This window comes from Heterodontus francisci, chromosome 29 (genome assembly GCF_036365525.1).
Source record: "Heterodontus francisci isolate sHetFra1 chromosome 29, sHetFra1.hap1, whole genome shotgun sequence".
In the NCBI taxonomy this organism is placed as follows: domain Eukaryota; kingdom Metazoa; phylum Chordata; class Chondrichthyes; order Heterodontiformes; family Heterodontidae; genus Heterodontus; species Heterodontus francisci.
This window is the reverse complement of record NC_090399.1, coordinates 569083-584723: the sequence shown is the minus strand read 5'-3', so window position 1 is coordinate 584723 and position 15641 is coordinate 569083.

Genomic DNA, 15641 nt, shown 5'->3' with positions numbered 1-15641 from the left:
ACAGTACAGGCCCTTCGGCCCACGATGTTGTGCCAAACCTTTAACCTACTCTAAGATCAAACTAACTACCTACCCTTCATTCTACTATCATTCATGTACCTATCCAAGAGTCGCTTAAATGTCCCTAATGTGTCTACTTCGACTACCACCACTGGCAGTGCATTCCACGCACCCACCACTCTCTGTGTAAAGAACCTACCTCTGACATCTCCCCGAAACCTTCCTCCAATCACCTTAAAATTATGCCCCCTGGTGATAGCCCTTTCCACCCTGGGAAAAAGTCTCTGACTATCCACTCTATCTATGCCTCTCATCATCTTGTACCCCTCTATCAAGTCACCTCTCATCCTTCTTCGCTCCAATGAGAAAAGCCCTAGCTCCCTCAATCTTTTTTTGTAGGACATGCCCTCCAGTCCAGGCAGCATCCTGGTAAATCTCCTCTGCACCCTCTCTAAAGCTTCCACATTCTTCCTATAATGAGGCGACCAGAACTGAACACAATATTCCAAGTGTGGTCGAACAAGGACCTTATAGAGCTGCAGCATAACCTCGCGGCTCTTAAACTCCATCCCCCTGTTAATAAAAGCCAACACACCATACGCCTTCTTAACAACCCTATCAACTTGGGTGGCAACTTTGAGCGATCTATGGACATGGACCCCAAGATCCCTCTGTTCCTCCACACTGCCAAGAATCCTGTCTTTAAGCCTGTATTCTGCATTCAAATTCGACCTTCCAAAATGAATCACTTCACACTTTTCCAGGTTGAACTCCATCTGCCACTTCTCAGCCCAGCTCTGCATCCTGTCAATGTCCTGTTGCAACCTACAACAGCCTTCCACACTATCCACAACTCCAGCAACCTTTGTGTCATCGGCAAACTTGCTAACCTAGCCTTCCACTTCCTCATCCAAGTCATGTATAAAAATCACAAAGAGCAGCGGTCCCAGAACAGATCCTTGTGGAACACCACTGGTCACCGAGCTCCATGCTGAATACTTTCCATCTACTACCACCCTCTGACTTCTGTGGGCCAGCCAATTCTGTATCCAGACAGCCAACTTTCCCTGAATCCCATGCCTCCTTACTTTCTGAATGAGCCTACCATGGGGAACCTTATCAAATGCCTTGCTAAAATCCATATACACCACATCCACTGCTCTTCCTTCATCAATGTGTTTTGTCACATCTTCAAAGAATTCAATAAGGCTTGTGAGGCATGACCTGCCCCTTACAAAGCCATGCTGACTGTCTCTAATCAAACCATGCTTTTCCAAATAATCATAAATCCTGTCTCTCAGAATCCTCTCCAATAATTTGCCCACTACCGACGTAAGACTGACTGGTCTATAATTCCCAGGGTTATCCCGATTCCCTTTCTTGAACAAGGGAACAACATTTGCCACCCTCCAATCATACGGCACTACTCCTTGTAATAAAGGCCAACATGCCATTTTCCTTCCTAAAAGCCTGCTGCACCTGCCTGTTAACTTTGTGTGTTCCTCGTACGAGTACCCCCAAGTCTCTCTGAACATCAACACCTACCAGCTTCAGACCTTTTAAAAAATATTCTGCTTTTCTATTCTTGTGACCAAAAAGTGAACAACTTCACACTTCCCTAAAATTATACTCCATTTGCCATCTTGTTGCCCACTCACTTAAACTGTCCATATCTCTTTGCAGCCTCTCTACATCCTCCCCGCAGCCTACCTTTCCACCAAGTTTTGTATCATCAGAAAACTTAGATACATTACTCTCTGTCTCTTCATCCAAGTCATTAATATAGAGTGTAAATAGCTGAGGCCCCAGCACTGATCCTTGCGGCACTCCACGATTCACTGCCTGCCAACTTGACAATGCCCCATTTATGCCCACTCTCTGCTTCCTGTCTGTTAACCAATCCTCTATCCATGCTAATATATTACCCCCAGCACCATGACCCTTTGTCTTGCCTATCATTCTTTTATGTGGCACCTTATTGAATGCCTTTTGAAAATCCAGATATACTACATCTACTGGTTCCCCTTTATCTACCCTACTAGTTACATCCTCAAAAAACTCAAATAAATTTGTCAAACAGGATTTCCCTTTAGTAAAACCATGCTGACTTGTTCTAATCATACTATGCTTTACCAAGTACAACATTAAGACTTCTTTAATAATAGTTTCCAGCATCTTCCCAATGACTGATGTTAGGCTAACTGGCCTGTAGTTCCCTGTTTTCTCTTGACCTCCTTTCTTGAAAAGCGGCGTAACATTTGCCAACTTCCAATCTGATGAGACCATTCCCGAATCTAAGGAATTCTGGAAAATCATAGCCAGCGCATCCACTATCTCTGCAGCTATCTCTTTTAGAACCCGAGGATGTTGTTCAAGTCTTACTGTATAAGGACATGGACTGCTTCAGTATCTCAGGAGTTGCGAATGGTGCTGAACATTGTACAATGAATGTTCCCACTTCTGACCTTATGATGGAGGGAAGGTCATTGATGAAGCAGCTGAAGATGGTTGGGCCTAGGACACTACCCTGAGGAACTCCTGCAGTGATGTCCTGGAGCTCAGATGATTGACCTCCAACAACCACAACCATCTTCCTTTGTGCTAGGTATGACTCCAACCAGCAGAGGGTTTTCCCCCTGATTCCCATTGACCTCAGTTTTTCTCGGTGTGTGTGTGTGTGAGCTGTTGCTGCATGCTTTGTTTTACTTTCCCCTCAATTAAATGAAGTGCTTTTCACTTTTCCAAGAATTACAGCCATCAGTAATCCCATTAGTTATGTTAGACCAAACTTGTATATTCAGATACCTGATGCAGTGATGTGTTGTCTGATGTTCTAAAGTAATTTTTTTTTCTGCACATTAGTCTTTTGAAGTGACAGTATAACTTTGCACTATAGTAACCACCTTGATGCCAAACTCGGTCAAATGCTCTCACCTCACCTCTGGAGTTTGTTTGTTTTTTGTCCATGTTTGGACCAAGGCTGTAATGATGTCAGGAGCTGAGTGGCCCTAGCAGAACTGAAACTAACATTTCTCAAATTCTGCAGTACCGCTGCATAAGAAATCATCAACGTGTATCATGAAGATGTCTGGAAGTTTTCCTTTATGATACTAATAAAATATTGGAGGATCTGCTTTTAATTGAACACAACCTGTTTTCCGAAGAACAGATCTTGCTGAAAAATGTCACACCCTGGATGCATTTGTTCAGTTTCTATAATTTTCCTTGTGGATCTGCTGCCTCTTTAGTTGGTTTCAGAAACACTTCTCTCTGAAAAGTAACACCTTGCAGAAATGCATCTTTTATGTCAATGGATCTACATTCCCATGAATATGTGACCAAAAGAGCCAAAAAGATTTTCAAAGATTACTTTTCCCGCTATGGGAGAGTCCACTCGAACATTGGTATCACCCAATCGCTCCTCAAAACCCCTCACAACTAACCTCGCTTTAGTCTTCTAAGTTCCATCAACAAAATGACCGAACCACATGACTAAAGGAGTTGAAGGAAGTCTGCAGGGGGAAAATAGGTTGCACATCTTTAATAGTGTATCATGTGGAGTCAGGAGAGATCCCACCAATAAAAAAACAACCCCAATAGACTGAACCCAAATTAGCTAACTCAGGTCTGCCAGGAAATCCAGTACATGTTGGAAAATGATTTAGTTGAACCCAGTCAGAGTAGCTGGAGTTCTCCTATAGTATTAATTCCCAAACCTGATGGTTCAACCAGGCTCTGTATTGATTACTGCAAGGTCAATGCAGTTACAAAAATAGATTCAAACCCAATCCCCTGTATCGAAGATTGCATAGAGCAGGTAGGAAATCAGCAAAGTAGACTTGTTAAAAGGACACTGGAAAGTACCAATGACCCAACAGGCAAAGGAAATCTCCACCTTTGTCACCCCCAATGGCTTATTTCAGTATGAAGTAATGACCTTTGATCTTAAAAATGTCCCAGTCACATTTCAAAGGTTAATGAATCAGGTGGTAGCTGCTTTAAATAACTGTATTGTTTACCTCGATAATTTTCAGCAAACCTGGGAAGATCATTCAAATCATTTACAAGCCCTCTTCAAAAGCCTACAGAACGATCACTTCGTGACCAACTTGGCAAAAAACAAATTCGCCAAAGTCACTATTTAGGACACATTGTGGACCTAGATGGAGTGTTGCCAAAGACAGCAAAAGTGCAGGCCCTGATAGACTTCCCCATTCCAAAAACCAAGAAGGAAATCATGCGTTTCCCCGGAATGTGTGGGTTCCAACGTGTTCCCAATTTCAGTACCTTAGCTTCTCCCCTGACAGACCTGCAAAAGAAAAGGGCAAAAATTGTGGTAGTCAGAGCTGTGTCAGTGAGTATTCGAAAAGTTGTACACAATCCGAACCAATGAGCTGGTATTGGCAGCCCCACATTTCAACAACCTTTTTAAAATGGCAATTGACGCCAGTGATATTGGAGTTTTACTCAATGATAATGATTCAGGCTTTGAGAAACCAGCTGGCCATTTTCCAAAAAAATTAAACAGACATCAAAATAAATATTCCATAATAGAAAAATCGTTAGGGCAATTCAACATTTCAAAGACCATGTAAATAATGGACAGAAAGAGATTCAAATGTACACTGACCACAAACTGCTCATATTGCCCGACAAATTCACAGTTCAAAATGATCAAATTTAATTCTCCAACTATTTAACCAGAAAATTACACACAGAGAGGGGATAAAAAACCATTACACTGTCTAGAACAAAGAACATAGAACATTACAGCGCAGTACAGGCCCTTCAGCCCTCGATGTTGCGCCGACCTGTGAAACCATCTGACCTACACTATTCCATTTTCATCCATATGTCTATCCAATGACCACTTAAATGCCCTTAAAGTTGGCGAGTCTACTACTGTTGCAGGCAGGGCGTTCCACGCCCCTACTACTCTCTGAGTAAAGAAACTACCTCTAACATCTGTCCTATATCTATCACCCCTCAACTTAAAGCTATGTCCCCTCGTGTTTGCCATCACCATCCGAGGAAAAAGGCTCTCACTATCCACCCTATCTAACCCTCTGATTATCTTATATGTCTCCATTAAGTCACCTCTTCTCCTCCTTCTCTCTAACGAAAACAACCTCAAGTCCCTCAGCCTTTCCTCGTAAGACCTTCCTTCCATACCAGGCAACATCCTAGTAAATCTCCTCTGCACCTTTTCCACAGCTTCCACATCCTTCCTATAATGCGGTGACCAGAACTACACGCAATACTCCAGGTGCGGCCGCACCAGAGTTCTGTACAGCTGCAGCATGACCTCATGGCTCCTAAACTCGATCCCCCTACTAATAAAAGCTAACACACCATATGCCTTCTTAACAGCCCTATTAACCTGGGTGGCAACTTTCAGGGATTTATGTACCTGGACACCAAGATCTCTCTGCTCATCTACACTACCAAGAATCTTCCCATTAGCCCAGTATTCTGCAATCCTGTTACTCCTTCCGAAGTGAATCACCTCACACTTTTCCGCATTAAACTCCATTTGCCATCTCTCAGCCCAGCTCTGCAGCCTATCTATGTCCCTCTGTAACCTACAACATCCTTCGGCACTATCCACAACTCCACCGACCTTCGTGTCATCCGCAAATTTACGAACCCACCCTTCTACACCCTCATCCAGGTCATTTATAAAAATGACAAACAGCAGTGGCCCCAAAACAGATCCTTGCGGTACACCACTAGAAACTATACTCCAGGATGAACATTTACCATCAACCACCACCCTCTGTCTTCTTTCAGCTAGCCAATTTCTGATCCAAAGCACTAATTCACCTTCAATCCCATACTTCTGTATTTTCTGCAATAGCCTACCGTGGGGAACTTTACTGAAATCCATATAGACCACATCCACGGCTTTACCCTCATCCACCTGTTTGGTCATCTTCTCGAAAAACTCAATAAGGTTTGTGAGGCACGACCTACCCTTCACAAAACCGTGCTGACTATCTCTAATGAACTTATTCTTTTCAAGATGATTATAAATCCTATCTCTTGTAACCTTTTCCAACATTTTACCCACAACCGAAGTAAGGCTCACAGGTCTATAATTACCAGGGCTGTCTCTACTCCCCTTCTTGAACAAGGGGACAACATTTGCTATCCTCCAGTCCTCCGGCACTACTCCTGTCGACAATGACGACATAAAGATCAAGGACAAAGGCTCTGCAATCTCCTCCCTGGCTTCCCAGAGAATCCTAGGATAAATCCCATCTGGCCCAGGGGACTTATCTATTTTCACACTTTCCAAAATTGCTAACACCTCCTCCTTGTGAACCTCAATCCCATCTAGCCTAGTAGTCTGTATCTCAGTATTCTCCTCGACAACATTTTCTTTCTCCACTATAAATACTGACGCAAAATATTCATTTAACACTTCCCCTATCTCCTCCGATTCCACACACAACTTCCCACTACTATCCTTGATTGGCCCTAACCTATCTCTAGTCATTCTTTTATTCCTGATATACCTATAGAAAGCCTTAGGGTTTTCTTTGATCCTATCCGCCAATGACTTCTCGTGTCCTCTCCTTGCTCTTCTTATCTCTCCCTTTAGATCCTTCCTGGCTAGCTTGTAACTCTCAAGCGCCCTAACTGAGCCTTCACGTCTCATCCTAACATAAGCCTTCTTCTTCCACTTGACAAGCTCTTCAACTTCTTTAGTAAACCACGGCTCCCTCGCTCGACAACTTCCTCCCTGCCTGACAGGTACATACTTATCAAGGACACGCAGTAGCTGCTCCTTGAATAAGCTCCACATTTTGATTGTGCCCATCCCCTGCAGTTTCCTTCCCCATCCTACGCATCCTAAATCTTGCCTAATCGCATCATAATTTCCTTTCCCCCAGCTATAATTCTTGCCCTGCTGTATATGCCTGTCCCTGCCCATCGCTAAGGTAAACCTAACCGAATTGTGATCACTATCACCAAAGTGCTCACCAACTTCTAAATCTAACACCAGGCCGGGTTCATTACCCAGTACCAAATCCAATGTGGCATCGCCCCTGGTTGGCCTGTCTACATACTGTGTCAGAAAACCCTCCTGCACACACTGGACAAAAACAGACCCATCTAAAGTACTCGAACTATAGTATTTCCAGTCAATATTTGGAAAGTTAAAGTCCCCCATAACCACTACCCTGTTACTCTCGCTCCTGTCAAGAATCATCTTTGCTATCCTTTCCTCTACATCTCTGGAACTATTTGGAGGTCTATAGAAAACTCCCAACAGGGTGACCTCTCCTCTCCTATTTCTAACCTGGGCCCAGACTACCTCAGTAGACGAGTCCTCAAACGTCCTTTCTGCCGCTGTAATACTTTCCTTGATTAACAATGCCACACCCCCCCCCCCCCTCTTTTACCCTCTTCTCTGTTCTTAGTGAAACATCTAAATCCCAGAACCCGCAACATCCATTCCTGTCCCTGCTTTACCCATGTCTCTGAAATGGCCACAACATCGAGATCCCAGGTACCAACCCATGCTGCAAGCTCACCCACCTTATTCCGGATGCTCCTGGCGTTGAAGTGGACACATTTTAAACCAAGCTCTTGCTTGCCAGTGCCCTCTTGTGTCCTTATAACCTTATCTCTGCCCTCACTACTCTCAACATCCTGCACACTGGAACTACAATTTAGGTTCCCATCCCCCTGCTGAATTAGTTTAAACCCCCCCGAAGAGCACTAGCAAATCTCCCCCCCAGGATATTGGTACCCCTCTGGTTCAGGTGAAGACCATCCTGTTTGTGGAGGTCCCACCTACCCCAGAAAGAGCCCCAATTATCCAGGAAACCAAAACCCTCCCTCCTACACCATCCCTGCAGCCAAGTGTTCAACTCCTCTCTCTCCCTATTCCTCACTTCGCTAGCACGTGGCACGGGCAACAACCCAGAGATAACAACTCTGTTTGTTCTCGCTCTAAGCTTCCACCCTAGCTCCCTGAATTTCTGCCTTAAATCCCCATCTGTCTTCCTACCTATGTTGTTGGTGCCTATGTGTACCACGACTTGGGGCTGCTCCCCCTCCCCCTTGAGGATCCCAAAAACACGATCCGAGACATCACGTACCCTGGCACCTGGGAGGCAACACACCAACCGAGAGTCTCTCTCGTTCCCACAAAACCTCCTATCTGTTCCCCTAACTATGGAGTCCCCAATGACTAATGCTCTGCTCCTCTTACCCCTTCCCTTCTGAGCAACAGGGACAGACTCTGCGCCAGAGACCTGTATCCCATTGCCTACCCCTGGTAAGTCGTCTCCCCCAACAGTATCCAAAACGGTATACCTGTTGTTGAGGGAAACGGCCACAGGGATCCCTGCACTGCCTGCTGGTTCCCTCTCCTTCCCCTGACGGTAACCCATCTACCTTCTTCTTTTACCTGAGGTGTGACTGCCTCCCGATAACTCCTCTCAATAATCCCCTCCGCCTCCCGAATGATCCGAAGTTCCTCCAGCTCCAGCTCCAGTTCCCTAACGCGGTCCTCGAGGAGCTGGAGTTGGGTGCACTTCCCGCAGATGCAGTCAGCAGGGACACCCTTGGTGACCCTTACCTCCCACATTCTGCAGGAGGAACATTCAACTGCCTTAACCTCCATTCCCACTATTCTAAATTCCCAAGTTTTTAACCAATCACACGATAAAACAAGAAGAGAAATAGAAAAAGCCTTACCTTACCTACACACAACCGAGTCCTTTTTTTGGTAAGAGGAGGAGGGCGGGTGGGAGACACTACAAGAGTAGTGTCTCGGGTTCAGAAACAGCCCAAATATCTCGGTTTCTACTTACCCAGCAGTCCCTGCTCCACCGAAACTCCTGATGAAATTGACTTCCCAGCTGTTCACTCCTCGCTCGCAATGCCTGTGCTCCTGGAAAAGCTGTACAACGAAAAGGTAAGAGAATTTACACAGCCCAAATATATAGGTTTCTACTTACCCAGCAGTCTAGGAAGTGAAAAACATTGTAACAAAAGCCTGCACCAGAATCAGGGTGTTTTTTAAATTCATTCATGGGATGTGGGCATCACTGGCCAGGCCAGCATTTATTGCCCATCCCTAATTACCTTGAGAAGGTGGTGGTGAGCTGCCTTCTTGAACCACTGCAGTCTATGTGGGGTAGGTACACCCACAGTGCTGTTAGAAAGCGATTTCTAGGATTTTGACTCAGCGACAGTGAAGGAACAGCGATATAGTTCCAAGTCAGGATGGTGTGTGGCTTGGAGGGGAACTTGCAGGTGGTGGTGTTCCCATGTATTTGCTGCCCTTGTCCTTCTAGTTGGTAGAGGTCGTGGGTTTGGAAGATGCTGTCGAAGGGGCCTTGGTGCATTGCCGCAGTGCATCTTGTAGATGGGACACACTGCTGCTACTGTGCGTCGGTGGTGGAGGGAGTGACTGTTTGTAGATGGGGTTCCAATCAAGTGGGCTGCTTTGTCCTGGATGGTATCGAGCTTCTTGAGTGTTGGAGCTGCACCCATCCAGGCAAGTGGAGAGTATTCCATCACACTCCTGACTTGTGCCTTGTAGATGGTGGACAGGCTTTGGGGAGTCAGGAGGTGAGTTACTCGCCTCAGGATTCCTAGCCTCTGACCTGCTCTTGTCGCCACGATATTTATATTGCTACTCCAGTTCAGTTTCTGGTCAATGGTAGCCCCTAGGATGTTGATAGTGGGAGATTCAGCGATGGTAATGACATTGAATGTCAAGGGGAGATGGTTAGATTCTCTCTTGTTGGAGATGGTCATTGCCTGGCACTTGTGTGCCACTTATCATCCCAAGCCTGGATATTGTCCAGGTCTTGCTGCATTTCTACACGGACTGCTTCAGTATCTGAGGAGTCGTGAATGGTGCTGAATATTGTGCAATCATCAGCGAACATCCCCACTTCTGACCTTATGACTGAAGGAAGGTCATTGATGAAGCAGCTGAAGATGGTTGGGCCTAGGACACTACCCTGAGGAACTCCTGCAGTGATGTCCTGGAGCTCAGATGATTGACCTCCAATAATTTGGCAAATTGGATCCAAAATTGGCTTAGTGGCAGGAGGCAGAGGGTAATGGTCGAGGGTTGTTTTTGCGAGTGGAAGCCTGTGACCAGTGATGTACCCTAGGGATCGGTGCTGGGACCCTTGATGTGTATATTAATGATTTAGACGTGAATATGGGAGGTATGATCAGTAAGTTCACAGGCCCCCCAATAGTCAGAGGGAAGTGGAGGAGCATATATGCAGGGAAATCACAGATAGGGCAGCACAGTGGCGCAGTGGTTAGCACCGCAGCCTCACAGCTCCAGCGACCTGGGTTCAATTCCTGGTACTGCCTGTGTGGAGTTTGCAAGTTCTCCCTGTGTCTGCGTGGGTTTTCTCCGGGTGCTCCGGTTTCCTCCCACAAGCCAAAAGACTTGCAGGTTGATAGGTAAATTGGCCATTATAAATTGTCACTAGTATAGGTAGGTGGTAGGGGAATATAGGGACAGGTGGGGATGTTTGTTGGGAATATAGGATTAGTGTAGGATTAGTATAAAATGGGTGGTTGATGTTCGGCACAGACTCGGTGGGCCGAAGGGCCTGTTTCAGTGCTGTATCTCTAATCTAAAATAGGTGTAGGAATTATAGAGTTGTAATAGTAGGTGATTTTAACTTCCCCAATATTGACTGGGACTGCCTTAGTGCTAAGGGATCAGATGGGGAAGAATTTGTTAAGTGTGTCCAGGATAGTTTTCTGAAGCAGTATGTGGATGGCCCTACTAGAGAAGGGGCTACACTCCACCATTTCTTAGGAAATGAGGATGGGCAGGTGGTTGATGTGTCAGTGGGGGAGCACTTTGGGACCAGTGACCATAACTCTATTAGCTTCAAGATAGTTATGGAAAAGGATAGGACTGGTCCTCAGGTTGAAGTCCTAAATTGGGGGAAGGCTGATTTCGATGGCATCAGACAGGAACTCTCAAAGGTTGAATGGGAGAGGCTGTTTACAGGTAAAGGGATGTCTGGCAAGTGGGAGGCTTTTAAAAGTGAGATAGGAAGAGTTCAGGGTCGGCTTGTTCCTGTTAGATGGAAGGGCAAGGCTGGCAAGTTTAGGGAACCTTGGTTGACGAGGGATATTGAGGGTCTGGTCAGGACAAAGAAGGAGACATATGTCAGGTATAGGCAGCTGGGATCGGGCGAGTCCCTCGAGGAGTATAGAGGATGTGGGACTACATTTAAGAAGGAAAATTAGGAGGGCAAAAAGGGGCCATGAGATTTCCCAGGCAGATAAGATAAAGGAGAATCCTAAAAGATTCTATAAGTATATTAAGAGTAAAAGGGTAGCGAGGGAGAGAGTAGGTCCCCTTAAGGATCAGTGTGGTAATCTGTGTGGAGTCACGGGAAATGGGCGAGGTCTTAAATGAATATTTCTCATCTGAATTTACCGTGGAGAAGGTCATGGAAGCTCGTGAGTTCAAAGGAGGGAACAGCGATATTTTGGATCATATCAACATTACAAAGGAGGTTTTGAAGTTCATTAAGGTGGATAAATCCCCAGGACCTGACTAGGTGTATCCTAGGATGCTATGGGAAGCAAGGGAGGAGATTGCTGGGGCCCTGGCAGAGATTTTTGTCTCATCGTTAGCCACCGGAAGACTGGAGGATAGCTAATGTTGTGCCTTTATTTAAGAAGGGCAGCAGGGATAAGCCAGGGAACTACAGGCCGGTGAGCCTTACATCAGTGGTGGGAAAGTTATTGGAAGGGATTCTGAGAGACAGGATTTATATGCATTTGGAAAGGCATGGTCTGATTAGGGATAGTCAGCATGGCTTTGTGCGTGGGAAATCAAGTCTCACACATTTTATTGAGTTTTTTGAGGAGGCAACCAAGAGGATTGACGAAGGCAGGGCGATGGATGTTGTCTACATGGACTTTAGCAAGGCCTTTGACAAGGTCCTGCATGGTAGGCTGGTCCAGAAGGTTCGAACACATGGGATCCAGGGTGAGCTAGCAAATTGGATACAAAACTGGCTTGGTGATAGGAGGAAGAGGGTGGTAGTGGAGGGTTGTTTTTCAGATTGGAGGCTGGTGACCAGTGGTGTGCCGCAGGGATTGTTGCTGGGCCCTCTGTTGTTTGTCATATATATTAATAACTTGGATGTGAATGTAAGGGGCATGATTGGTCAGTTTGCAGATGACACCAAAATTGGTGGTATAGTGGACAGTGAAGAAAGTTGTCTAAGGTTACAACAGGATATAGATCAACTGGGAACGTGGGCAAGGGAGTGTCAAATGGAATTTAACACAGACAAGTGTGAAGTGATGCATTTTGGGAAGTTAAACCAGGGCAGGACATATACAGTGAATGGCAGGGCCCTGGGGAGTGTTGTTGAGCAGAGAGATCTTGGGGTGCAAGTACATAGTTCCCTGAAAGTGGCAACACAGGTAGACAGGGTCGTGAAGAAGGCATATGGCATGCTTGCCTTCATCGGCCGAGGCATTGAGTACAAGAGTTGGGACATCATGTTACAGTTGTACATAACATTGGTTAGGCCGCATTTGGAGTACTGTGTGCAATTCTGGTCGCCGCACTGCAGGAAAGATGTGATTAAGCTAGAGAGGGTGCAGAAAAGATTCACAAGGATGGTGCCTGGTTTGGAAGGCTTGAGTTATAAAGAGAGATTGGATAGGCTGGGTCCGTTTTCCCTGAAGCGAAGGAGGCTGAGAGGGGACATGATAGAGGTATATAAAATTCTCAGAGGCATAGATAGGGTAGATAGCCAGAGTCTGTTTCCCATGGTAGGGGTGACTAAAACTAGAGGGCATAGATTTAAGGTGAGAGGGAGGAGGTTTAAAGGGGATCAAAGGAAATTTTTCACACAAAGAATAGTGGGTATCTGGAATGAGCTGCCTGAGGAGGTGGTGGAGGCAGGAACAGTGACGACATTTAAGAGGCATCTGGACAGGTACTTGAATGAGCAAGGCATAGAGGGATATGGAATTAATGCAGGCAGGTGGGATTAGTATAGATAGGCATTATGGTCGACATGGACGCGGTGGGCTGAAGGGCCTGTTTCTATGCTGTACGACTCTATGACCCAAAAATTGGTGATGTCGTAAATAGTGAGGAGGAAAGCCTTAGATCACAGGATGATATAAATGGGCTGGTAAGATGGGTGGAGCAGTGGCAAATGGAATTTAATCCTGAGAAGTGTGAGGTGATGCATTTTGGGAGGACTAACAAGGCAAGGGAATATCCAATGGATGGTAGGATGAGAGGGTCAGAGGGACCTTGGTGTACTTGTCCATAGATCACTGATGGCAGCAACACAGGTAGATAAGGTGGTTAGGAAGACATATTTCAGCTCTGAAGAGAGACTGAAAAGGTTTGGGTTGTTTTCCTTCGAGCAGAGAAGGCTGAGGGGGGGACATGATCGAGAGATACAAAATTATGAGAGGCAGTGATAGGTTAGATAGGAAGAAATTTTTTCCCTTAGCGGAGGGGTCAATAACCAGGGGGCAGAGATTTAGGGTAAGGTGCAGGAGGTTTAGAGGGAATTTGAGGAAAAATGTTTTCACCCAGAGGGTGTTTGGAATCTGGAACGCACTGCCTGAAGGGGTGGTAGAGGCAGGAACCCTCACAACATTGAAGAAGTATTTAGATGAGCACTTGAAATGCCATAGCATACAAGGCTACGGGCCAAGTGCTGGAAAATGGGATTCGAATAGATTGGCTTGATGGCTGGCATGGACACGGTGGGCCGAAGGGCCTGTTTCTGTGCTTTATGTCTCTATGACTCCATGTTAGTAAGGAGGACTTTGAGGATCGACAGGGCTGGGTTTGCCGTTGTTGTTTCCAGTGCCTAGTTCGATGCCGGGTGGTCCGTCCGCATTCATTCCTTATCGACTTTTTCGCTGCAAGCCTGAGGAATGTCTGAAGTGAATGTGTGTTTTGGTGTGTCCCTACATCCTATTTCTTTTAAACCTCAAGAAACAAGCAACAAAATATGAACTCCAAGGCATTTCATTTTTTTCCCTCTTTAGGGGAGGTGCCACACTCACAGAATGTGATGGAAATACAAAAATAAAAATGTAAATAAAAAGAACAATTTAAAATGGCTGTTACATTTGCCTTCTACAACTTGGAGGGCAAAGTCACATTACACATATCTCCTTCTGCACTGAAATATACAGCCACGTCTGCTTGAAGTGAAACTCATTAACCTCGTCTGCATTGAAATTAAACAGCTCATCACATATGGTTGCCAGATATTCACAAAGTGAGCTGAAACAGACACTCAGTCTCCAGCTACCATCACTACAATGAAGTGTTAACATCCCTCATCTTATCAAAATGGGCTGAGCTCAGACGCCATTGTATCGCTCCTCAGGAAAAAAAGACTAAAGTCGCATGGGCAAAACTAACACTTTGTGAATTTCCCTTTAAAGGTAACCTTTTGGAGAACAAAGGGAGTCATCAGCCATCAGAACATCTGGGATCTCCAGTCACAGAAAGAACATTGAAAGCCATCTTTAATTCTAGCACAAGTCTCAGAGAGAGGGCGAGAGAGAGAGATTAATTTCATGGTTGAACCCTTCTGAGATGAGTTGGCAACCAACTGCAGCAGAGAACTAAGAGATTAGCCTTTCAACAACTCCTCCACCTGTGGAAATTGAACTGAGAAATACCAGCACTGTCATCAAACTGAAGTGTTGACTGCCAGGAGACTTCAGCAACCCAGAAAAGGCAAGACAACCAGCAAACAGGCCTGAAACTTTTTTGTATTCATTCATGAGATGTGGGCATCGCTGGCTAGGCCAGCATTTATTGCCCATCCCTAATTGCCCTTAATTGAATGTCTTGCTAGGCCATTTCAGAGGGTATTTTAAGAGTCAACCACAATGCTGTGTGTCTGGAGTCACATGCAGGTCAGACCAGGTAAGGACAGTGGATTCCCTTCCCTAAAGGACATTAGGTGAACCATGACAATCGACAATGGTTTCATGGTCATCATGAGACTAGCTTTTTTTAAATTCCAGATTTTATTAATTGAATTCAAATTTCACCATTTTCTCTGCTGAATTTCGAACCCATGTCCCCAGAGCACTTGCCTGGGCCTCTGGATTACTAGTCCAGTGATATTACCACTACGCCACCACCTCCCTTTAAAGAGGACCCCACATTTTTCCTGAAAAAAACAGACTTTATACCTTGAACACTTAATACCTCTTACCCTTTACCGTCTATATCTTTTCTTGAGTGTGTGTTGAGAGAGTGAATTTGTGCATGGGTGGTGTTGCGAACATTTGGGTTATTGTTGTTTAGTAAATATCTAATCTTCTGTTTTAAACTCACAGGAAAACCTGTCACTGCCTGTTTATTTGACCAACAAAACACGGGCTGAAACACTAGTTTAAACAAAATACTACGTGTCGTAAGTCGGGAGATGACCAGTGGAAACCAGCCATGCCATTTCCCATCTATCCATAACATATGGTTCAGCCTTGGAGAATTCTGGAGGATAATCATATCCCGACAATTTATATTTACTTTTTGTCACTTTCCACAATAGCCACTGGGATTTTAGTTTTCTATGTGAAAAAATCTTCTCTTACTTTCCAACCTTCACCTTTTGGCA